Source organism: Stegostoma tigrinum, unplaced genomic scaffold (genome assembly GCF_030684315.1).
Source record: "Stegostoma tigrinum isolate sSteTig4 unplaced genomic scaffold, sSteTig4.hap1 scaffold_412, whole genome shotgun sequence".
NCBI classification, from domain to species: domain Eukaryota; kingdom Metazoa; phylum Chordata; class Chondrichthyes; order Orectolobiformes; family Stegostomatidae; genus Stegostoma; species Stegostoma tigrinum.
The window spans coordinates 52,236-78,605 of NW_026728340.1; the positions used below are offsets into that span (position 1 = coordinate 52,236).

At 43.6% G+C, this 26,370-nt stretch overlaps 1 long non-coding RNA gene across 2 annotated transcripts in view; it reads right to left on the reverse strand.

Moving 5' to 3' along the window:
- LOC132208477 (uncharacterized) overlaps positions 1-25,320 on the reverse strand; it is a 71,941-nt gene extending 46,621 nt beyond the window's left edge. Inside the window, exon 1 of one of the 2 annotated variants that reach the window (XR_009444575.1) lies at positions 25,245-25,320. This is a non-coding gene — a long non-coding RNA (uncharacterized LOC132208477). The remainder of the gene's footprint in view (positions 1-25,244) is intronic. The other variant, XR_009444574.1, reaches the window with a different exon arrangement.
- Between the last annotated feature and the right edge of the window lie 1,050 nt (positions 25,321-26,370).

The window sequence follows — 26,370 nt, forward strand, 5'->3', positions numbered from 1 at the left end:
CTTGAGCTGCAATCAATATGACGGGTACTCACCAAATGAAGAATGTCAAAATTGACAGTCGCAAAAATGAGTTAATATTGGAACACATCTCATGCAGACAAAGCTCAACTTTATACAAATGAAAAATTGGAGGTCATGTCGGGTGCAGAGAAGGACACCGAAAGATTAACCCCGGACTTTCATCTCCAAGTCCTAGAATTATATCCAGCTTGGACTGAAGGAAAATAAAATTCTCTCCGCTTGCAAGGATTCCCCAATATACTGTCACAGTCTTAATACATTTCCAAGTGAAGTGCATAACATTATTCCGGAATGGAGTTTACTAAACAATCTGACTGAGATAAGCTGAAGGACAATTAGCCTGGAAAATACCACAATGGCACAGTTAATGCTCTTCAAGATACTGGCTAGGTTAAAAAGTCTCAGTTATGAGATAGACTGGTATGCTGGGTTTGTTTTCCTTGGAGCAGAGGAGGCGGAGGTGTGGGTGGGGATCTGATTGACGCATAGAAAATTATGACAGGCACGGGCAGAATACATGGTGAGAATCCATTCCCCATGGCACATGTGTCTAAGGCCAGATGGCACAAGTTTAAGGTGAGGATTAAATGCTTTGGAGGAAGTCTGAGGAAAAGCTTTTTCATCTAAAAAGTGGCAGACATATGGAGCACACTGCCTGAGAGGGTTTTTGATGCAGGTATTCTCAACATTTAAAAAGCATCTGGGATGAGCATTTAAAATGCTAGGTCAAAGTAGGCTCTGGACCAAGTGTTGACAAATGAGATTAGTGCAGCTTGGTGTTTGTTGGTAGGCATAGATATGGTGTTTCTATGCTGTATGACTCTATGAGATTGAGGGTCATATGAAAATTTATTCTACATCTGGCCGTTTATTCCTTGACATTAACTGGATGATGTTCATATTGTGTATTTTATACACGTCATTCTCTAGCACTAACATTTGTCACCGTGAAGAGCATTACAATCAGAATGTCAAGATGTCTACATGATCCTGGGCAGATCTGACCAAATGGAATCAAAAGTATATCAGTTTCAATTTTATTGATTTAAAACAAAAGTCGCTAAAACTGTCAACTACTTTATCTGTTGAACTGAAATGAAACTAGAACATACTGAAACCTTATGTCAACAATACTCGGATTGATTTTAATCAGTCGACAATCTTCACATTTACTTAACTGATCCTGTACATATCAAAATCCAATATGTCGCATGCAGTTTAGTGCACCTTAGGACAATCTAAACTTACTACATTAAAGTGTAAATCATACATAGGTATCAAAGACGTTCAGCAGCTAGTTCAGACACATTTCGACACAGAGTGGCACGTTGACCAAGTCCTTGTGATTTTGTTCCAAACCATCATAAATGGTCATTAAACGGTTGATTACTTCAGTCACATTTAGAAGTTGCTCATTTTGTGTCAATTTGTGTTGAGCCAAGACGCGTTGTGCTGTGTGCAACTCCAACAGATACACGACAAAGGAGGAAGAAAACTAACTTCGATTACAGTTTTAACTTATTGGAGCTATTAAATAAAATTAATTCCTGTATTTGGCCCAGAAATAAATACAAGGATTCACAAAAGTACTCTGGAATGATGGAAACAGGCCATTTCCTTCTCAAATGCAACATGTCAAATCCAACGAGGGAACCGTCAGTGATGCTGGTCATATACTGTTGTTTGGTTCAGTAATTCCTGCAGAACAATGGTGGAGGAACAGTAGCTTTGTATGTCATGAAGCCCTCCTTTGTATTTATGAAGCAGGACTCAGAACAATTTAACCTGAAACATCCATCTTTTTCAAGCGATGTTCATTCTCACTACATCCAAATCCAAAGTACAATCTAATTGGCTCTTTCTCCGTTTCAAATAGTGGATCTTACAACCCTTATTTCACTTCTGGTCATCAGCATTCTTTTAAATCACACTATGCCACAGCTATTAAGTGTGTTAATTATATGTTCTTGTTAATTTTAAAAAGGTGCTCTGTTACCTCGGTTTTGAACTAGATTTCTCTTGTAATTTTGCTATTTTGTCATACATATGGTATGTTCTACAGCGTCTACCAAAAATAATTAGTAGTTAAGCAAGTATCAATTCAATTTTAGTTCACATGATGCCAACAAAATCTGGCAAACTTTGTCAAAACATCGAATGCCAGTCAAACCACTCTAAATATAACAGAACCTCCATAAATAAAATCTAATGGCAATATGAGGAACGAAGCTCCCAGAGATATGCATTCATGTGACTGAAATCATTTATTTTCTCGGCTTCTAACCCTTCCACAGGCAGCAAGATCCTGGCCCATGAACCTTCACTGCTTGAAAAAAATTCCTCCTAACATCCCCCTACATCTTTTCCCCAAAACATCAATGTATTCCATTCTCCTTGTAACATCATCCATCAGCCATGGGAACACAGACTTTCCACGTTTATCTTATCCCAACCAATCATAATCCTTTATGTCTCCATTCACTACTTATTAATCCCCTGTACTCCAATGAAAATAGCATTAGTTAAATTTGTTGATAAAATGTCACATTCTTAAAACAAGTTGGGTAAATTTCATCATTATTACTCAATATTACCAAAATTATTACTCTTTAAGTTTAGTCACCAGATTTGGGTGTATCATTCCAGTCCTATTTCAAGGTTCAGGATAACTTCTTTGTTTTAGCACTGCATGAGCTACATTATAAAGCCCCATCCCACAGATACGAAAGTGGGAAGAAACACATAAAATCTGGAGGGCACTGTGTGTACATGTGTGGAAGTTCTGGGGAACTGTCAAGCAGCCTGCCTATCCTTTGACCTCCTGAGACTAATTGATGGCAATTTAAGGGATCCCCTCTATTGCGTAAGGAGATAGATGTCAATCAGGAAGGCAGTCAGCTTTACATGCACAATCCAGCCTCGAAAAACTGAGTTGGTAGGGGATCCTCATCCACAGGCCCCTTGGCCTGATCCAAGGCACTTCACGCCCTTAAACTCTCATCCAACGTTTCAACAACCCCGAACAACCCTCGACCACTCCGCACCTCTAGTCCGGGACCTGCCATCCAGCCATCAGCAACTTCAGACTCTTCTGGGCTCTAAGTGGCCAGGAGTTCTACAAGGTAGAACTTCCATCCAAGAGGGCGCCCCATGTCCTGCCTCCAGCCATTTAATGCTGCAGGGCAGCTGTGAAGAGCATGGGCAGGGTCCCATTTGGCATTTCAACTGGGAGACACCTGAGCAGGAGTGGGGGCAACAGCACCATGTCGAGTACTATTCACCAGACCAAAACTTCCATATCCTCAGCATTCTCTCCAATGTTCTGCCAATTCAACAGTCAGTGCCCAAGGTTAGTGGGAAACCAGAAATAAGGAAAGATTTCAAAGCCGAGAAATAGAAAAGAAACCGACAATAAGAGCTTATTTAAACAAATGAAAAGGAAGGAAGAGGTCAAAGAGAACGCAGATCCCTTAAAGAATGGAGGCTGCAAAAATAATAATGGGGAATCAGGAAATGGCAAATGAGACAAATAATTACTTCATATGAGTCTCCATAGCAAAAGAAACAAATACAATCTCAAAATTACTTACTTAACAAGGTACAAAAAGCAGACAGGAAATATCACCAGAGAAAAGGTGCTCGGGAAACTAATGGGGCTAAAGGTCAATAGGTATCCTGGACCTGATGTACCCTGCACTAGGATATTAAAAGATGTAGCTCCAGAGATACTGGATGCACTAGCAGTAATCTTCCAAATATCCCGGGAATCTGGAACATTTCAAGCAGTAGATTGGAATACTGCCAATGTAACAACTTCATATGAAAAGGAAGGATGACAAAAAATAGGCAACCTCTCATTAGGAAAATATTGCAGTCTGTTATAAAAGATGCAACAGCAGGTCATGTGGTCTGGCAATACTATGGCTTTAAGAGGTGTATTTTGTCCTGGCTTGTGTTCTTCTCTAAACCAATAAACAGCTCGAGAGGCCTTGGGGATGGGTAACTTCCGAAGAAGGGTCTCGACCCAAAACATCAGCTTTCCTGCTCCTCTGATGCTGCTTGGCCTGTTGTGTTCATGCAGCTCTACACCTTGTTATCCAAGATTCTCCAGCATCGGCAGTTCTTACTATCTCAGTATGAATGGGTCATGTCAGGCTCCCACAGAACCAAGGTTTTAGTTTAGATTTCGACAGTTGTTGAGGTTTGAAGTTGGCCGTGGAAGCTGTTATCTCTCTCCGTATCTCCCCATCTCTCTCTGCGTTACAGCTAAAAGCAGGGGTTCTCTTTCTGTGACCAGAATCATGTGAGACAATCTGTTTTACTGACTTTGTCTTTGCCAAGGTGTGTTTATGGGATATTATTATATTGGAACAGTTGTTGTTTGGTAGTTAAGTAATATATTATTCAATTAAGTTTTCCAGTAGAGTTAAACTAATCTCAATTCTTCTTTCTTTTGTTTGCATTTTAACTAGGGGGAAAGTGGTTTTGCTTAAATCTGAGTGGTGTGCCTAATCGATTTACATCTAGAACACAGCACCCGAGACTTGTCTTTAAATAAAAGTTGGAGTCTAGGTTATCTCCTTGATACATATGTGTTGGGGACTTGGTCTAGTCCATAACTGTGGAAGTAGATAATATAATCAAGCAAAGTCAGCATGGCTTCATGGTGGGGAAATTGTGCCTGACAATTTTTTAAAAATTCTTTGAGTAAGTAACAGACAGGATGGATAAAACAGAACCAGTAGAAGTATTGTGTTTGGATTTTAAAATGGCACTTGAAAAAATATCGCCCTAAGTTTACCTAATATGAGAAAAAAAACACATAATTTTGGGATAGTATATTAGCATGTTTTCAGAATTGGTCAAAGAATAGAAAATAGGCAGTTGGGCTGAAGGGAGAGATAATGGGAACTGCAGATGCTGGAGAATCCAAGATAACAAAGTGTGAAGCTGGATGAACACAACAGGCCAAGTAGCAGTGACAATGGGAACTGCAGATGCTGGAGAATCCAAGATAATAAACTCTGATGAAGGGTCTAGGCCCGAAACGTCAGCTTTTGTGCTCCTGAGACGCTGCTGGGCCTGCTGTGTTCATCCAGCCTCATATTTTATTGTCTAGGCCAAGTAGCATCTTAGGAGCACAAAAGCTGAAGTTTTGGGCCGACACTGTTCATCAGAGATGGGGATGGGGAGAGGGTTCTGAAATAAATAGGGAGAGAGGGGGAGGCGGACCGAAGATGGATAGAGGAGAAGATAGGTGGAGAGGAGAGTGTAGGTGGGGAGGTGGAGAGGGGATAGGTCAGTCCAGGGAGGACAGACAGATCAAGGAGGCGGGATGAGGTTAGTAAGTGGTAAATGGAGGTGTGGCTTGAGGTGGGAGGAGGGGTTAGGTGAGAGGAAGAACAGGTTAGGTAGGCGGGGATGAGCTGGGCTGGTTTTGGGATGCAGTGGGGGGAGGGGATGAGCTGGGCTGGTTTTGGGGTGCAGTGGGGGAGGGGGAGATTTTAAAACTTATGCAGCCCACATTCATACCATTGGGCTGTAGGGTTCCCAAGCGGAATATGAGTGGCTGTTCCTGCAACCTTCGGGTGGCATCATTATGGCACTGCAGGACGCCCATGATGGACATGTCGTCTAAGGAATGGGAGGGGGAGTTAAAATGGTTCGCAACTGGGGGGTGTACGTGTTTATAGAACAGAGAACATTACAGCACAGTACAGGCCGTTCGGCCCTTGATGTTGTGCCGACCTGTCATACTGATCTGAAGCCCATCTAACCTACACTATTCCATGTATGTCCATATGCTTATCCAATGACGACTTAAATGTACCTAAAGTTGGTGAATCTACTACTGTTGCAGGCAAAGCGTACCATTCCCTTACTACTCTCTGAGTAAAGAAACCACCACTGACATCTGTCCGGTATCTTTCACCCCTCAATTTAAAGCTATGCCCCCTCGTGCTTGCCGGATAAAGGATAAAGGCTCCAACTCTCTGATTATTTTATATGTTTCAATGAAGTCACCTCTCAAACTTTTTCTCTCTCACGAAATTGCGAACCGAGTGGAGGTGTTCTGCAAAGCGCTTCCCAAGCCTCCGCTTGGTTTCCCCAATGTAGAGGAAGCTACACCGGGTACAGTGGATACAGTATACTACATTGGCAGATGTGCAGGTGAGCATCTGCTTAATATGGAAAGTCATCTTGGGGCCTTGGATGGGGGTGAGGGAGGAGGTGTGGGAGCAAGTGTAGCACTTCCTGCGTTTGCACGGGAACGTGCTGGGTGTGGTGGGATTGGAGGGGAGTGTGCAGTGGACAAGGGAGTCACTCGGGAAGGCAGACAAGGGTGGGGATGGAAAAATGTCTTGGGTGCTGGGGTCGGATCGTAGATGGCGGAAGTGTTAGTTGGGCTGAAGGGAGGTGTAACTAATGGAGTACCACAGGGATCAGTGCTGGATCCATACTTATTGTCAAAATATTACTGACTTATATACTTGAAGCAAACATACTATTGCCAGGTTTGCAGATGACATAAAAATAAGTGGGAAGGCTATTCAGTTCCAAGAACGACCAGGAGGCTGAAATGTTCAAAAGCAGAAGCTTGATTATGAAACAAAAAAACTCAACAGGCCTGGCAGCATCAGTGAAGAGAAAACAAAGCCAATGCTTTGAGTCCAACAATCCAAAGTTAGAACATAGAACAGACAACAGTACAGCACAGAACAGGCCCTTCAGCCCACGATGTTGTGCCGGCCATTGATCCTCATGTATGCACCCTCAAATTTCTGTGACCATATGCATGTCCAGCAGTCTCTTACATGTCCCCAATGACCTTGCTTCCACAACTGCTGCTGGCAACGCATTCCATGCTCTCACAACTCTCTGTGTAAAGAACCCTCCTCTGACATCCCCTCTTTACTTTCCTCCAACCAACTTAAAACTATGACCCCTCGTGTTAGCCATTTCTGCCCTGGGAAATAGTCTCTGGCTATCAACTCTATCTATGCCTCTCATTATCTTGTATACCTCAATTAGGTCCCCTTTCCTCCTCCTCCTTTTCTCCAATGAACAAAGTCCGAACTCAGTCAAACTCTCTTCGTCAGATAAGCCCTCCAGTCCAAGCAGCATCCTGGTAAACCTCCCCTGAACCCACTCCAAAGCATCCATATCTTTCCTACAATAGGGTGACCAGAACTGGATGCAGTATTCCAAGTGCGGTCCAACCAAAGTTTTATAGAGCTGCAACAAGATCTCACAACTGTTAAACTCAATCCCCCTGCTAATCAAAGCCAAAACACCATATGCTTTCTTAACAACCCTGTCCACTTGGGTGGCCATTTTCAGGGATCTATGTATCTGCACACCAAGATCCCTCTGTTCCTCCACACTGCCAAGAATCCTATCCTTAATCCTGTACTCAGCTTTCAAATTTGACCTTCCAAAATGCATCACCTCGCATTTATCCAGGTTGAACTCCATCTGCCACCTCTCAGCCCATCTCTGCATCCTGTCAATGTCCCGCTGCAGCCTACAACAGCCCTCTATACTGTCAACAACACCTCCGACCTTCGTGTCGTCTGCAAACTTGCTGACCCATCCTTCAATCCCCTCATCCAAGTCCTGTATCCAGACAGGTACGTTCCCCTGTATCCCATTCCTCCTGACCTTCTGAATGAGCCTACCATGGGGAACCTTATCAAATGCCTTGCTGAAGTCCATATACACCACATCCACAGCTCGACCCTCATCAACTTTTCTAGTCACATCCTCAAAGAACTCGATAAGGTTTGTGAGGCATGACCTGCCCCTCACAAAGCTGTGTTGACTGCATTTAATCAAGACATGCTCTTCCAGATGGTCTTAAATCCTATCCCTCAGAATCCTTTCTAACACCTTGCAGACGACAGACATGAGACTTACTGGTCTGTAATTGCCGGGGATTTCCCTATTTCCTTTCTTGAAGAGAGGAATTACATTTGCCTCTCTCTAGTCCTCAGGTACGACTCCAGTGGAGAGCGAGGATGCAAAGATCTTCGCAAGTGGCGAAGCAATTGCATTTCTCGTTTCCCAAAGCAGCCGGGGACAAATCTGGTCCAGGCCTGGCGGCTTGTCAATCTTAATGTTTGACAAAATTTTCAGCACATCAGCTTCCTCTATCTCTCTCCATTCCAGCAAGCACACCTGCTCTTCAAAGGTTTCATTCACTACAAAGTTCGTTTCTTTCGTAAAGACAGAAGCAAAAAACTCATTTAGGGCTTCCCCTACCTCCTCAGACTCCACACACACAAGTTCCCTATGCTATCCCTGATCGGCCCGACTCTTTCTTTGACCATTCTCTTATTCCTCACCTAAGTGTAAAATGCCTTTGTGTTCTCCCTAATCCGTTCTGCCAAGCCTTTCTCGTGCCCCCTCCTGGCTCTCCTCAGACCATTTTTGAGCTCTTTCCTCGCCTGCCTGTAATCCTCTAGAGCTGAGCTTGCCCCTAGCTTCCTCCACCTAATGTAAGCTACCTCCTTCCTTTTCACTAGAAGCTCCACCGCTCTCGTCATCCAAGGTTCCTTTATCTTACCCCTTCTTGCCTGTCTCAGAGGGAAATATTTATTCTTCACTCGCAACAACTGTTCCTTAAACCATCTCCACATGTCTATAGGGCCTTTACCATGCAACAACTGCTCCCAGTCCATGCTTCCTAACTCATGTCCAATCGCATCATAGTTTCCTCTTCCCCAATTAAATATCCTCCCATTTTGCCTAATCCTCTCCGTCTCCATAGCTCTGTAGAATGTGAGGCAGTTATGGTCACTATCACCAAAATGCTCTCCACCACAAGATCTGATACCTGCCCCGGCTCGTTTCCGAGCACCAAGTCTAGAATGGCCTCTCCCCTCATCGGCCTGTCAACGTACTGAGTTAGGAAACCCTCCTGAACACACCTTACAAAAACAGCTCCATTCAAATCTTCTGCTCGAAGGAAGTTCCAATCAATATTGGGAAAGTTAAAGTCACCCATGACAACAACATGACTACGTCCGCACTTGTCCAAAATCTGCCGACCTCTGCTTTCTTCAATCTCCCTGCTGCTATTGGGGGGCCTGTAGTAAACCCCTAACGAGGTGACTACTCCCTTGCTGTTCCCAATTTCCACCCATACTGACTCAGTAGGCAGATCTTCTTCGACAATGGAAGCTTCTGTAGCTGTGATACCATCTCTGATTAGTAGTGCTACACTCCCTCCTCTTTCTCCCCCCTCCCTATTCTTTTTAAATGTTCTAAACCCTGGAACATCCAGCAACCATTCCTGCCCCTGAGAAACCCATGTCTCTGTTATGGCCACAACAACATAGCACCAGGTACTGATTCATGCTCTAAGTTCATCACTTTTATTCCTGATACTCCTTGCATTAAAGCAAACACACTTGAACTGATCCCTTGGTTCCTTCCCAGGAAAATCCTTCCCACTAGCTGGTCTACCTCTTGCTACTGCCTCACCTGCATCAACTCTCCCCTCTGGTATACAGCTCAGGTTCCCAACCCCCTGCCATACTAGTTTAAACCGTCTCGAACTACTCGAGCAAACCTTCCACCCAGGACATTGGTCCCCTTCCAGTTCAGATGCAACCCGTCCGTCTTGTACACGTCCCACCTTCCCCAGAAGGCATCCCAATTGTCTACATAACTGAAGCCCTCTCTCCTACACCAGCTGCGCTGCCACGTGTTAAGCTGCGCCCGCTCCCTGTTCCTCGCCTCGCTATCTCGTGGCACCGGTAGTAAACGAGAGAACACTACTCTGTTCGTCCTGCTTTGCAGCTTCCATCTTAACTCCCTGAAATCACTTTTTATATCCTCAATCCTTTTTCTGGCTTTATCATTAGTGCCAATACGTAACACGATTTCTGGCTGTTCGCCCTCCCCTTTTAGAACCTTATACACCCGATCGGAGACGTCCTGGACCCTGGCACCAGGGAGGCAACATACCTTCTGGGAATCCCAATCCTGACCTTTAACGTGCGTTTCCTTAGCTGTGATGGAGTGATGACCCTCATTCCCCACAGGAGACCTCCTCCTTGTATAGATAGTTCTAGCTTCCACGTGACAAATGGTTTCAGTTCCGGTTGCTCCCTTTGCAGTACCACACCCACCACTCACGTAGTCGTGGGTCATTTTGACTGTCTCTCTTAATTTGTCCTACCGTTGCCAGAGTGTTCCCTACTTGCTCGAAGTAGAAAATGTCTACATAGGGACTGTTCGTTGTCAACTCATTTGGCAAAGGTAATCTAAAATCCTTCAGCAATCTCTCAGTTTCTGATTTACAGCATCCCACAGTGAACTTCAGTTTTTACTTTTGAAGGGGGCTTGTATAATCCCACGGCATCAATGATATGGCCTTAGTATTGTATGGAAATTATTTTTTAAAATCATAGTCATTTTTCCTCACTTCTTCAAATCTAACTTGTGAGGGTGCTCTTTTTTAGGTTCTCCCTGTGAGTAAAATATTGTCTTGGCAACACTAGACTCCTTTCAATCCACTTCAAATCTGATCCATGGCATGTTAGAATAATCCAAGCAAGGATGGATTTCAAATGGAAATCTCTTGTTATTGAATACTACTTTACGTGTTACAATAATCAAGTATTTCCGTGACTCAGGAACTCTATTAATCTGGAGATAGATTTGACTAAGTTCAATCTTACTGAAAAGCAGACCTCTAGCTGGTCCAACAAGTAGGTCATCGATTACAAGCAAAGCATACTGCTCAGCACATAGTGCTGGATTAGTAGCGAACTTGTAAGCAGCGCAGATGTATACTCCATCTATCAGTGGAATGATAGGTGTGGGCCAATCATTTTTGGATTCAAGGATTCCCATCTTGACCAGTGTCACTCAATTATGGTCATAGTGTCATAGAGACGTACAGCATGGAAACAGAACACTTTGGTCCAACTCATCTACGTGAACAGAATATCCTTATTTTTCTAATCCCATTTACCAGTATTTGGCCCATATCCTCTAAACCCTTCCTATTCATGTACCCATCCAAGTGCTTTTTAAATATTCTAATTGTACCTGCTTCCGCCAGTTCCTCCAGCAGCTCATTCCTTACACACACCATCCTCGGCTTGGAAAACGTTGCCCCTTACGTTCATTTTAAATCTTTCCCCCTCACCTTAAAGCTATGCGCTCTAGTTTTTGACTCCCCTACTCGAAGGAAAAGACCTTGGCTATTCATCCTCTCCATGCCCCTCATGATTTCATAAACCTCCAAGTTCACCCCTCAGCCTCCAAAACTGCAGGGAAAGTAGTCTATTCAGCCTCCCCATAGCTCAAATCCTCCACCCTGGCAACATCATTGGAAATCCTTTCTGAGCCCTGTCAAGTAGGTTTAATTCTGCCTCAAGCTTTAGTCTGATTGCACGAGGCACTGATCTTGCCTTGCAACATTTTGCTGGACTCTCACACTTGATTTTCAATTCGACAGATGTCTTCTCCATGTCTCCCAGATCCCGATGAAAATAATTGCACGCTTCTTTAGAATTTTGCAATGAATCAGTTTCAGAATCTGACAAGCAACTTAGTTCAACCCAACTGAGTTTGATTTTTTTTCCAGCCATGGTCCTCCCAGTGAAACTAGCAGATTATCCATGCTGTCATTGTTACATGTAGATTTTTTTCCAACTCTTCACTTTCAGTACTTTTGCTGTACACTGTTCATATTTCTTTCTCAAACACACCCATTCAATGGGCCCTTTATTGCCGCAGTTTCTGCATACGACTAATTTATACCAGCAATTTGCTGTTGATTGAAGTGCTCTTTCGCACCAATGGCAGTTGTGAGTCTGTGTTGGTGCTCATCTCTCAGCTGCCACTATTCCTACCATTTCTTCATAAGTTTTGAAACCCGGTTTCTCTAGCGGTACCAGGCTCCTCAGGCAACGAAGGACATTCCCACACCCTGCCATAATACCAGGAACAATGGATTCTCTGGGTGGAGGAATTTCAGGTCTCTTTACTATAAAATATTTAACAGCTGAACTGTGGCAAGATCAAACAGGGACAGCATGGATTTATGAAAGGGATAGAGGGAAATCATACTTGACAATCTTTTGGGATTCTTTGTGGATGTAACTCATTCAGTTGATGAGGGGGGAACCACTAGATGTGGCTTCTTTGGGCTTTCAGAAGGCTTTTAACAAAATCCCACACAAGAGATTAGTGCTTTAAATTAAAGCCCATGGGATTGTCGCAATATACTGAGATGGAAATAAAACTGGTCAGCAAGTATCAAAGGATAGGAATAAATGGTCTTTTTCCAAAGGCAGAGACAGGTGGTGTGTCGCAAGGATCTGTGCTCAGACTCCGGCTACCCACCTATTCAAACGAAGGAATCAAATGCACTATCTCCACATCTGCAGATGACACAAAGCTGGATGAGAGGGTGAGCTGTAAGGAGGATGCAGAGATGCTTCAGTGTCATTGGGACAAGCTGAATGACTGGGCAAATGTGAGACAGATACAGTATTACACGGATATATGTGAGATTATTCACTTTGGGAGCAAAAACGGAAAGGTAGATCATTACCTGAATGGATATAAATTAAGACATGGGTATGTAGAATAAGATCTGGGCAAACCTGTACTTAAGTCATTGAAGGTAAGCATGCAGGTGCAGCAAGCAGTAAAGATGGCAAATAGCAGAAGGGCCTTCATAGTGAGAGAATTTGCATTCAGGAGTGGGGATGTCTTGCTGCAATTACATACCAAGAATATTACGTGCAGTTTCGGCCTCTTTATCTGAGGAAGCACACTCTTGTTCTAGGGACAGTGCAGCAAAGGTTTAGCAGACTGATTCCTGGAAGGCAGACTGGCATATTAGGAGAGGTTGCGTCAGATAAGATTATACCACTGGCATTCAGAAGAATGAAGGGGCTTCTCATCGAAGCTTAAAATTCTTACAGGACTAAACAAGTCAAATGGAGGGCAGATGTTCTTGATGGCAGGGATGTACAGAACAAAGGAGTCACAGTCATTCTTCATACCCTTAAACTAAGATGAGGAGATATTTCTTCACCCAGAGACTGATGAGCCTACAGAATTCACTACCACAGAAATCAATCAATGCTAAAACATTGCACAGTTTCAAAAAGGAGTTTGGGTTTAGCACTTGGAACTAAGTGGATCACAGGATATAAGGTTAAAGGAGGAACAGGCTACTGTGTTGGATGATTGGATATATTCATAATGAATGATAAAGCAAGCCTGAAGGGCCAAATGGCCCATTTCTCATTCTACTTCTTATGTTTCCGTGGAAAGTGAATGGCCACAAACTTGGCGGATAGAATATAATGTGGAAAATGTCAGGTTGTGCACTTTGGCAAGAAGAATAAAAGAGCTATATGTTATTAAAATGGAAAAAAGATTGCAGAAAGCTGCAGTGCAGGAGGAATTTGAAGCTCCTTGTGCATGAATCATAAGAAGTTAGCAACCATGCTCAGCAACTAAGAAGGAGGTGTCCTGTTGGCCTTTAAAAGGAATGGAATAAAAGAAGAGGGAAGTATTGCTGAAACAATACAAAGTACGAGACAGACCACATATCAAACACAGCAAATAGTTTTGGCCCTTCATCAAAGGAAAGAAATCTCAACATTGGAGGCAGTCCAGAGAAGGTTAACTAAGTTGATTCTAGGTACAGAAGGATCTTCTTTCTAAGGAGGTCAAATAGGTTGGACTTGTACTCTTTCGAATTTAGAAGAGTAAAAGGTTACCTTATTAAAACGTACAGGATTCTTAGGGGGCTTGTTAGTGTCGATGCAGAAAGTTTGGTTCCTCTTGGAGGAGAATCTACGACCAAAAGGGCATCATCTCAGAATAAGGTGTGACATATTTAAGACAGGGATGAAAATGAATTTATTTCCTCTGATGGCTTGATTTTGTGGCATTGTTTACTCCAGAGGCCTGTTGAAGCTGGGTTACTAAGAATATTCAAAACAGAGATAGCCATGATCTGATCGAATGGTGAAGCAAATTCAATGGGCTAAAAAGCCTACTTCCATTCCTTCATTTTATGGCTTTATGACCCCTACATTCCTGGGTTTTTCAGTCCTCACACACTCTTTGGAACAATGTCTTTCGAGTATTTATTGTTTGCCACTATCCCTTTAGTTAAACTGCTTCACCTCATGCATCGTTTTGTTTTGCTTTTGACATTTCACATTTTATATGGGGTAACACAATGCAAGTTGATCAACAACAAAAAGAACAAGAGCAAAGTTGCTGGAAAAATCCCAGTAGGTCTGGCAGCATCCGTGAAGGGAAAAATAGAGTTAACGTTTCGGGTCTAGTGACCGAACTCAGAACAGTGAGCAAAGATCACCACTCTTTGCAATTATCATCTTTTGATTTCGTAGATATATCTGCCACTAACCTAACCCGTCGATCCAGGCTGAGGATTCATTACCACACAAGTTTGCTTTCCTGCACTGGGTCCTTCTGTCTCGGAGTGAGAATCACACCAACATTTCTGACTCAGGAGGAGGGCCACTGCTGACTAAACCACACTGTATCCCAGATCCCCTCACGTTTTGCTGTATTGAACTCTATCTGCCGTGTCATTTCCCATTCTGGTGGCCTATTGCAGCTGATCAGAATCATCCTCATTGTTTGGGCTCCTGCAAGCTTGGCAATCGTGGTAAATTTTGGAACTTCACGCTCTATTACTCATGTTGAGGTGTGCAATAATAAGATGGTAACTATACCAGGGGATTTCAACTTCCTCAACATTGTTTGAGATAGTCATAATCAGTGAATCATACAATATATGAGGCCCTTCAACCCACTGAGTCTGCACTATCAAGGACATACTACGAAATACACTAGACCCACTGTCAACACACTAGGTCATAGCCTTGAACGTAATGACACGTCAAGTGCTTTTTAAAGATTCTGAGATTTCCCGTCTCAACTATAATCCCAGAGAGTGCATTTTAGACCCCTCTGGGTGAAAAAGGTTTTCCCCTCATCCCCTTTAAACCTACTGCCTTTCATTTTAAAATAATGTCCACCTTGTTATCGAGTGTAAAGAGGAGTTGGATTTCTAAATACGCGTTCAGCAGAGTTTATTGTGTCAACATATAGAAGGTCCATCAAGGGACAGTCCAGTCCCAGATCTAATTCTTGGGAACAAAGTTGCCAAGTTGTTTAAGGTGGTAGTGGGCAGAATTTAGTGATAACAACCACTGTTATGAAAAAGAAAATGGTAGTTTGCAAAAAAAATAATTTTGGATTGGAGGAAGGCAGATGCTATTAAAATAAAGCAGGATCTGACCAAAGTAGACCAGGTTCAGCTACGTCTGGCAAATTCTACAGTATAAAACTTTGGTTAGACCGCACTTGGAATACTGCGTCCAGTTCTGGGCGCCCTATTATAGGAAAGATGTGGATGCTTTGGAGAGGGTTCAGAGGAGGTTTACCAGGATGCTGCCTGGACTGGAGGGCTTATCTTATGAAGAGAGGTTGACTGAGCTCGGTCTCTTTTCATTGGAGAAAAGGAGGAGGAGAGGGGACCTAATTGAGGTATACAAGATAATGAGAGGCATAGATAGAGTCGATAGCCAGAGACTATTTCCCAGGGCAGAAATGGCTAGCACGAGGGGTCATAGTTTTAAGCTGGTTGGTGGAAAGTATAGAGGGGATGTCAGAGGCAGGTTCTTTACGCAGAGAGTTGTGAGAGCATGGAATGCGTTGCCAGCAGCAGTTGTGGAAGCAAGGTCGTTGGGGTCATTTAAGAGACTGCTGGACATGCATATGGTCACAGAAATTTGAGGGTGCATCCATGAGGATCAATGGTCGGCACAACATTGTGGGCTGAAGGGCCTGTTCTGTGCTGTACTGTTCTATGTTCTATGTTCTATGTTCTAGAAAGTGAAGGTGTGATTGAGAAGAAAATGGGGAAAGCACAGGCCCAACATGTTTCCTTTGGGATGAAATTTGGAAATAACAAGACAAAGAACCCTGGATGTGTAGGAATATTCAGAATTGGTTAAGAACAAAAAAAAGGCTTTCAGTAGGTGCAAAGGGAGCAAATGATGGAGGCCCCAGTGGAGTATAGAAAGCTCAGAGGGAACTTAAAGCAGTTCGGAGGAAACAGGCGCATGAAAAAACATGAAGATAAAATTTGACAGATCCCAAGATATTTCACAAGTACATTTAGGGGAAGAAGATAACCAGAGAAAGAATGGGGCCCATTAGGGTCCGGGGGCAAACTTTATACCGTACAGAAGGACACTGGTAGAATGTTTCACTTTAGTCTACATTCAAGAGGAGGAAGATGGAGGTAGAGAACTTGGGGACAGGGACTGAGGTACTTGAGCAGACTGACGGAGGGAGTGAGGCTTTGCCAGGCCTAAAAGTAAATAATTCTCTCGGTCTGAAGGGGTTGTATCGTATGCTGCAATGAGAGATGAGAGGAAATTACAGGGGCTCTGACCCAAACTTTCAATTCTTCTCTGGCTACAGGGGAATTGGTAGAGGACAACTAATGTGGTACCATTTTTCAAGGAGCGAGAGAGAGATATATCAGGAATTACAGACCAATGAATCTCACGTCAGTGGGAGGGAAACAACTGGGGAAATTCTGGAGGAGAGAATTCATCTCCACTTGGAAATGCAAGGTTTGATCAGCATGGCTTCATCAAAGTGAGGTCACACTTCACAATTCTGATACAATTTTGCAAGGTATGTAGGTGCCCAGATTTTCACAAGGGTTTTGATAAGCTATAACACATTAGGCTACTTAATAAGATAATAGTCCATGATGTTGCTGTCGTATATTATCATGAACAGAGGACTGGCTCACTCATAGAAGACAGAATTGGGACAAGGGAGGCATTTGCAGACTGGCAACCTGCAGCTAGCAGAGCGCCGCACAGATTAGTGCTGGGGACACAATTATTTATGAAATACATTAATGCCTTGAATGACGAAAGAGAATATACTGTAGCTGATGACACAAAACCATGTGGGAAGGCAATTAGTAAGGATTAATCAAAAAGTCTGCAGAGAGATATTGACAGGCTAAGCAAATGGGCAAAAACTTAGCAGATGGAATATAATGTAGGGAAATCTGAGCTAATGTATTTTGGCAGGAAGAATAGAAAAGCTGGCTATTATTTAATGGAGAATGACTGCAGAAAGCTACAGAACAGAGGGATTTAAATATTCTCGTCTACGAATCACAAAAAGCAAGTATCCAAGTTCATTGGGTAATGAGGAAGGCAAATGGAATGGAATATAAAAGTACAGAGGTTTTGTTAAAATTGTACGAGGCAATTGTCAGATCTCAGCTGTAACACCGGAACAGTTTTGGGACACATATCTAAGGATGTGGAGGAAGTTCAAATAAGTTCCAGGAGGTTAAGAAGATTGAGTCTGTTCTCGTTGTAATACAGAAGAATGAGACGCCACCTGATTGAAACTTACAAGATTCTTGACAGGTTAGATGCAGAGAGTTTGTTTTCCCTTGTGGGAGAATCTCGGACCAGAGGGCATAATCTCAGAATAAGGGGTCACACATTTAAGACAGAGATTGGGAGGAATTTCTTCCCTCTGAGGGTTGAAAATCTGTGGAATTCTTTGCCACAAAAGACTATTGAGGCTGGTCATGAAGTAAATTTAAGGTTGAGATAGACAGCGGATATTGGGAAAAGGCAGGAAAGTAGACTGGAGAATTAACTGTTCTGAGATAATAAAATGTGAGGCTGGACGAACACAGCAGGCCAAGCAGCATCTCAGGAGCACAAAAGCTGACGTTTCGGGCCTAGACCCTTCATCAGAGAGGGGGATGGGGACAGGGAACTGGAATAAATAGGGAGAGAGGGGGAGGAGGACCGAAGATGGAGAGTAAAGAAGATAGGTGGAGAGAGTGTAGGTGGGGAGGTAGGGAGGGGATAGGTCAGTCCAGGGAAGACGGACAGGTCAAGGAGGTGGGATGAGGTTAGTCGGTAGCGGGGGGTGCGGCTTGGGGTGGGAGGAAGGGATGGGTGAGAGGAAGAACAGGTTAGGGAGGCAGAGACAGGTTGGACTGGTTTTGGGATGCAGTGGGTGGGGGGGAAGAGCTGGGCTGCTTGTGTGGTGCAGTGGGGGGAGGGGACGAACTGGGCTGGTTGAGGGATGCAGTAGGGGAAGGGGAGATTTTGAAACTGGTGAAGTCCACATTGATACCATATGGCTGCAGGGTTCCCAGGCGGAATATGAGTTGCTGTTCCTGCAACCTTCGGGTGGCATCATTGTGGCACTGCAGGAGGCCCATGATGGACATGTCATCAAGAGAATGGGAGGGGGAGTGGAAATGGTTTGCGACTGGGAGGTGCAGTTGTTTTTTGCGAACTGAGCGGAGGTGTTCTGCAAAGCGGTCCCCAAGCCTCCACTTGGTTTCCCCAATGTAGAGGAAGCCGCACTGGGTACAGTGGATGCAGTATACCACATTGGCAGATGTGCAGGTGAACCTCTGCTTGATGTGGAATGTCATCTTGGGGCCTGGGATGGGGGTGAGGGAGGAGGTGTGGGGACAAGTGTAGCATTTCCTGCGGTTGCAGGGGAAGGTGCCGGGTGTGGTGGGGGGTTGGAGGGCAGTGTGGAGCGAACAAGGGAGTCACGGAGAGAGTGGTCTCTCCGGAAAGCAGACAGGGGAGGGGATGGAAAAATGTCTTGGGTGGTGGGGTCGGATTGTAAATGGCGAAAGTGTCGGAGGATAATGCGTTGCATCCGGAGGTTGGTAGGGTGGTGTGTGAGAACCGCAGGAAATGCTACACTTGTCCCCACACCTCCTCCCTCACCCCCATCCCAGGCCCCAAGATGACATTCCACATCAAGCAGAGGTTCACCTGCACATCTGCCAATGTGGTATACTGCATCCACTGTACCCGGTGCGGCTTCCTCTACATTGGGGAAACCAAGCGGAGGCTTGGGGACCGCTTTGCAGAACACCTCCGCTCAGTTCGCAAAAAACAACTGCATCTCCCAGTCGCAAACCATTTCCACTCCCCCTCCCATTCTCTAGATGACATGTCCATCATGGGCCTCCTGCACTGCCACAATGATGCCACCCGAAGGTTGCAGGAACAGCAACTCATATTCCGCCTGGGAACCCTGCAGCCATATGGTATCAATGTGGACTTCACCAGTTTCAAAATCTCCCCTTCCCCTACTGCATCCCTCAACCAGCCCAGTTCGTCCCCTCCCCCCACTGCACCACACAAGCAGCCCAGCTCTTCCCCCCCACCCACTGCATCCCAAAACCAGTCCAACCTGTCTCTGCCTCCCTAACCGGTTCTTCCTCTCACCCATCCCTTCCTCCCACCCCAAGCCGCACCCCCCGCTACCTACTAACCTCATCCCACCTCCTTGACCTGTCCGTCTTCCCTGGACTGACCTATCCCCTCCCTACCTCCCCACCTACACTCTCTCCACCTATCTTCTTTACTCTCCATCTTCGGTCCTCCTCCCCCTCTCTCCCTATTTATTCCAGTTCCCTGTCCCCATCCCCCTCTCTGATGAAGGGTCTAGGCCCGAAACGTCAGCTTTTGTGCTCCTGAGATGCTGCTTGGCCTGCTGTGTTCGTCCAGCCTCACATTTTATTATCTTGGAATCTCCAGCATCTGCAGTTCCCATTATCTCTGATACAATTAACTGTTCTGCCATGGTCTCTTTGAATTGCAGGGCAGATTCAAAGGGCTGAATGGCCTATTTCTGCTTCTGTGCTCTATGCTTACATTGCAGCTGATGTAGTTTGTATGGATTTCAAAAACGCCTTTGACAAGGTCCCACATGTGAGACTGATAATAAAGGTAAACACATCTGGCACCACTGGCTGTTGCGATAAGGTAGTTCTAAAATGGCATAGTGGTACGAGACAGAGCACAGAGGTAGAAGGCTGTTTGTGCGACTGAAAGCTTGTGTCAAATGGCGTACTGCAATGTTCCATATTGGGTCCCTCACTGTTCGTGATATATATAGCATAATGAGATATAGATGGGTTGGTCAGATGAGCAGATCAGTGGCAGACAGAATTTAATCCTGAAACATATCAGGTGATGCACATCGGAAGAAGTCACAAGACAAGGAGGTACTCAATGAATGGCAAGACACTAGGATGCTTAGGGGACACAGACGGATCATGGGGTGCTTGTCCACAGAACCTTGAAGGTGGCAGGACAGGTTAACAGGATTATTAAGAATGCGTGCTGAGAACTTGCCTTTATCAGTCATGGCACAGATGGTTTCAGCTGGAAGGTTACGTTGGAATTGTATAGAACTGTGGTTTCGCCAAAGTTGGAAAACTGTATGCAGTTCTCATCACCATGCTGTTGGAAGGATGTGATTGAATTGGAGGGGGTGCAGAGATTATTCACTAGGATATTGCCTGGGGCAGAGCACTTCAGCTATGAAGACTGGCTGGATAAGCTCAGGTTGTCGTCTTTAGAGCAGAGAAGGCTGAGGAGGGACGTGACTGAGGTGCAGAAGATTAGGAGGGGCAAGGTTAGCAAGCAGCTGTATCCTTAGTTGAAGGGTCAATAACAAGGAGACACAATTATGAGGTGAAGGGCAGGAGATGTAGAGGGGATTTGAGGAAAAATATTTTTACCCAGAGGGTGGTGGTAATCTGGAATGCACTACCCAGAAGGGTCATTGAGACAAGAGAGCTCACAACTTTTAACAAAGTGCTGGGATGAGCACATGAAATTAAAGGTTATTCTCCAAGTGCTGCAAAGTGGGATTAGTGCAGTTAGGTTTGCATAGACTTGATTGGCTGAAGGGCCTTCTGTATGCCATATTCCCAAATTCAAATCATGTATCTATCTCCAAAAATCAGTGTCCTAATACTTGGGAAACTGCTAATAGCGATCTTCTCATCTATTTATCATAACTTGCTGCTTCTGTCCTTCAGCCATCTTTTTTAACCAAATTTGATAGTGACCTATATATTCCATGAATCTCAATTTTATAAATCAGTCTTTTATGTGCACCTTCCCCTCATCCTTATCTAGGAAAGATTGCACTGCTTCATGAAGGCAGGCTAAAGTAATTCAGCATTACAGCCATACTCTGGTAGTATAATGACAGCATCAGTGACAGTACAATAAGTGCCTTATATCAATTGTTTCAAAACTGGGTTCTACAGTAGAGAGGTAATTGGAGATCTACAAACCAAATCATCTGTCATAACTTCAGATTAAATATATTGGAAAAAAGCAGACTAACTAACGCGAGCTTCAATGGTGATAAATTAAATGTAACTAATTGGAACAGTAATATTCCTCTTCCAACCTTGCTAAGCAATGCCTCCCTGCACTGATAGGCGGGAAAGCTGCAGTCAAGAAAAGATATTCACTATTTATCATCAAGTCGAAACAATTCTGGAATGCTTTTATTTGTCATGAATTTTTACTTATTGCAATTTGAAACTCGCAACTATATAGTGATGTGAAAAATATACAAAAGGATCCAGACCTTTTCTTGATTTATCAGGCTAACAATAGAAGAGCATTTGGATCAAGTGGATATACATTGTGAGTGCCCGTATCAAACACCAGTCCAGGGACTGACAGATATCACAGTTAGAAGCAAATACACACATCGGGGCAGCACAGTGGCTCAGCGGGTTAGCACTGCAGCCTCACAGCACCAAGTACCCGGGTTCGATTCCAGCCTCAGGTAACTGTGTGGAGTTTGCACATTCTCCCCGTGTCTGCGTGGGTTTCCTCCGGGTGCTCCGGTTTCCTCCCACAGTCCAAAGATGTGCTGACTCAGTGGATTGGCCATGCTAAATTGCCCATAGTGTTCAGGGGTGTGTGTGGGTTATAGGGGGATGGGCTGAAGTGCCTGTTTCCACACTGCAGGGAATCTAATCTCATCTCCATGATAACCGTCAGGAAGTAGCTTTTTAAAAAGATGATCAGAACACTTCTTTACATGTAGCCCTTTGTATTATGAATGTGCAATTAATAATAGATAGGTTAGTGATTGCTATTAATATGTAGGCATTCAATCAAAAAGGTTCGAGAACGATTGCCTACCTTAAAGGTTAAACACTGGAAGGAGCTCACATTTAGAAGGTAGAAGGAACTATGCAAAATCCATCAGATACTTGGAGAATCACCAAGCGATACAAAATATACACTGCTCCTCAAATGGATTCAAAGAGGAAATTGGTTAATATGTTAAAGCATGTACAATCATAGCAACAAGGAGCAGGAATAGCAAGGACAGGATTTGCTGCCCATCCATAGTTCCTCCAAATTGTTTGACTATTTCAGAGTGCAGTTAAGTGTCAACCACGTTATTGTGGACCTGGAGTCATATGGAGGTGAGATCAAATAAGAATGGCAGAGCTCCTTTCTTAAAGAACATAAGTGAATGAGTCAAGTTTTTATAACGGTGAATAGTGTAACAGTGACGGTGTAACCATCACTGAGACCAGCTTTGTTTATGATTATATCAATTTGAGCATGTGTTGGATAACTGGCCCCCTCAAGCCTGCTTCACCATTCAATAAGGTCGTGGCTGACTTGACTGCAATGTCGGCTCCACATTCCTACCTACCCCCAAAATTATATTGAACTGAATTCAAATTCCATCAGCTGTTACAGTGGAATTTACGCCTATACTCTACAGCATTGTCCCAGGCCTCCAGATTACTAATCCTGTGACATTAATAGTGCTTCACTGACTACCCCAACATGTCAATCCCCGTTCTGAGCATACTTCTTGGCTGAGGCGCCACATTTTCTGGAGTACAGAATTACAAAGTTCACCTCTCTGTGAGTGAAGAGGTTCCTCATCTATCGCTGTTGTTACATTTTATTCTGAGATTGATCTCAGGTTCTACAGCCTGATCTCTTAATTCAAATTACAATAACTTGGCTTTTCAAATGCCCTGTCACATTATCCTTGCCAAGAGATTCAATGTTCATGGTTTATGTACAGCAGAAGAAATGTCCATGTTGATTTTTCTTCATTTAAGTGCCGTCACCAATCTTATAGACACGACAAGTGCATTTTGTCATGGGAGAGGTTGAATGAGCAAAATCGGACCTTCATTTCTTCCCCACCCCAGCCTCAAAAAGTTTTGTCTTCATTTCAAATTTTTCACATCCAATGGATAATTCTGTACCTTTCTGGTCGCTTCAAGAAGTGCATCCGACCCAAATTATCCCGCGTGTCTAATCTTAAAAATGAGAATATCTTCTGATATCCTCACTGTCGAACAAATCCATTATATACTTAACATAGGATTCAGGTCAAGTTTGTTTTTTTCCCCACTGTTTGTTAAACTTCCTGGCCAATGCCCCACGATTTTTCAGGAAACTATTAGTCGCTCTCTCTGTATCAGAACATTCTTCAAAAAACTAATACTTTCTCCAAATCTTGATATAACAACTGGCCAGTTTTGGTGCGAGATGAGTTCCACAGCGCAAACTCATACTTGAACCTTTTAGCCATATAAATCATTTGACAAGCAGATTCTAGGGAGTCAATCTGCAGGATCAAGTGACATCTGAAATGCTGTACATTTACTGCAAACAGTCAAGTTCAGTTTTTCTGGCATCCACAAATCTTTGACAGCATGGCTGTGGGTGTGAATCACCTAGGTCTGGCCAAATCAGTAAAATCCCACTCCTTTTCTCATCTGAACACTGCCCCAGAGCAATATCATGTGAAAGCACTGCACTTTCCACATACATGGTGGCAATGCCTAGGTCTATCTCACCACCCCCTCATTCATTTCTTCCACTGTCTCTACATAACCGGACAGTTTCCATCTATTAAATCTCGTGCAGAACGAAGCCATTATCTTTGGTCCTTGAAAGGAAGTCTGCTTGCTAGCTACCAGTTTTCATTGTACCAGTTGTTATTTTGACCCAGAGTTTAAATTCTGGCCACATAGGCCTGATGTCACAAAGTCTACTTATTTTCACATCCACAACATTTGGCCCCAGGTAAGTCCGTTAGTTTTGAAACCCGACCGCATTGATTAACTCTGAACATGACCATTCTTATGAATATCAAGTTGGCCTCCCAAGTTCTCCTTTTCTTTAACATGGCATCATTTAAAAGTCCGTTGACTCTGTCTTAACACGCACCAAGTTCCATTCACCCATCTTTCTCTGCGCACTCTGATCTACAATGGCTCACAGTTAAGCAGTGCCTTGGTTTTCACATTGCTGTCCTGGCTTTCAAATCCCTCCCTGACCTGGCAACACCCATGCACATCCCCTGATAATGTCCTACTCGTAGCCCCTCTAGGAACATGAGCTCCTTTAATTCCAGCCTTTCAACACAATTTGTGCTGTTCCATCATCGACAGCCTGACATTCAACTTCCTCGGGCCTAAACTTTAGAATTACCTTGCTGAACTTCTGCATCATTGTTTCCTCCTTCAAAACAGTCCTTAAAATCTACCTCTTTGGTGAGGTTTCAATCATCTACCTTCGGATCTCTTTCAGTACTCAGTATCAATTTTTACTCTATAAAGCTCCTATGACATGCCTTGGGATGTTTTATAAAGTCATGTCACAGAAGCTGTTGTGGCAATTGCTCAGAATATGGTTATATTCTGGGCTGAAATTCTCCATGACACTCATCATTAAAGTATTTTTCTGTTATAAAATGGGTAAATAGTACAGTGACTTCAGGCCAAGGGATGATGTGGTTAAACGCCAAAGTTGCACTCCGTGCTATATCATGAAGACAGTGTCTCCCTTTCATTTGAAGAAATCTTCTGTATTTTCTCAAATACTTTCTTCATTGTACTTTTGTTGTTGATGGTTTCCAATGAACATAAACCATTACTTGCCTTTTCAATTTCAACCTTCCTTACGTTCTCTTAATTTCTTTTGCTGTACCTGATTTGAAACAAACCATTCCTCTTTTAATTCACTGTCCTCCTCAGTCCTTCATGTAGTTATTTCCCAATCATTAAGAAGACATCCTGTTGCTTTCCTCACTCACTCTAGTCTAAGATGCCTGTCTGCCCTTATCAGATTGCATTTTCAGCAACTTTATAGACAAACGTCCTTTGAGTGGAAGGTTGTAAGGTCATGCCGAACTGATGTCTCAACAACTGCAAAACCAAGCTAATTGTAATCAATGACTTCTGACAACAGGCAAGCAAGGAAGCTCACAACAAAACACAGCACGAGATTACAAATTCTGGAATGTGTGGATGTACTTACAACAGAGCGCTTTCTGGAGTCGGCGGATCTTCATTGCTGGCCGATATGCAGAAAAACGCACGGTGTTTAAATCACCTGCATTCAAAAAAATCTTTAGATACATTTTTCCTAACTGTTAGTACAAACGATTTCAATTGGAACACATGCTCAACTACTCTGCAATGAATACAGGGGGATAAATATCTGCCGAAGAATACAAGGCGCAGTAAAAGGAAATGATAACTACTAGGTTCAATTTATTTCCACATATTTTCAGGGATGGGAACATCACTGACAGGACCAGCATTTGTTACCCATTCCTCATGTAGGTGGTCAAAAGCGACATGAAATTCTTGTCATAACTGGCAAACAGCATCTGGTGGAACTCACGGAAGTCTCACTGTCAGCTTTATAGTAGGAGGGAAACGATTCAGATAATCACGCTTGGTGTAAAGCCTGCATTCTTGCCGCCTGGTTTTTCAGGGCCACAAAGGGTTTTGAGATCTGAAATTGTATATTTGACTCATGAGCACACATCAAACGCAAGTTGCCATGGATGCTATTCTGACAATTCTACATTGCATGCAGCAAATACCTGATGAAATGATGTAGAGGAGGCAAGATATTGCCAATACTGGGATATCAGAGCTCAACGCTTAAAGTCCTTCAATGACACATTGCTGAAAGTATGATCACCAGGAACATGAATAACCCCTCTGCCAGAGTTATTTAAAGACACTGTCAGCTACTTGCAGATTAATTACTTACGGATTCATAGAGCATACAAACATAGAACAGTACAGCACAGGACAGGCCCTTCAGCACACAGTGTTGTGCTGAGCTTTTACCCTCAACCTAACGTCGAGTTAACCTCCACCCTTACCTTATACTATCATCCATATGCCTGTCTAATAGCTGCTTAAATGCTCCTAATGAAGCTGACTCCACTCCCCTCTCTGGCAATGCATTCCACGCTCCTGCCACTCTCTGAGTAAAGAACCTACTTCTCACATCTTCCCTATATCTACCTCCACTTACTTTTAAACTATGCCTCCTCATAAGAACTACCTTCACCCTCGGAAAAAGTCTCTGGCTATCCACTCTCTATCGATATTCATACCAGTCATTGCCAAAATGTATGTGTGTT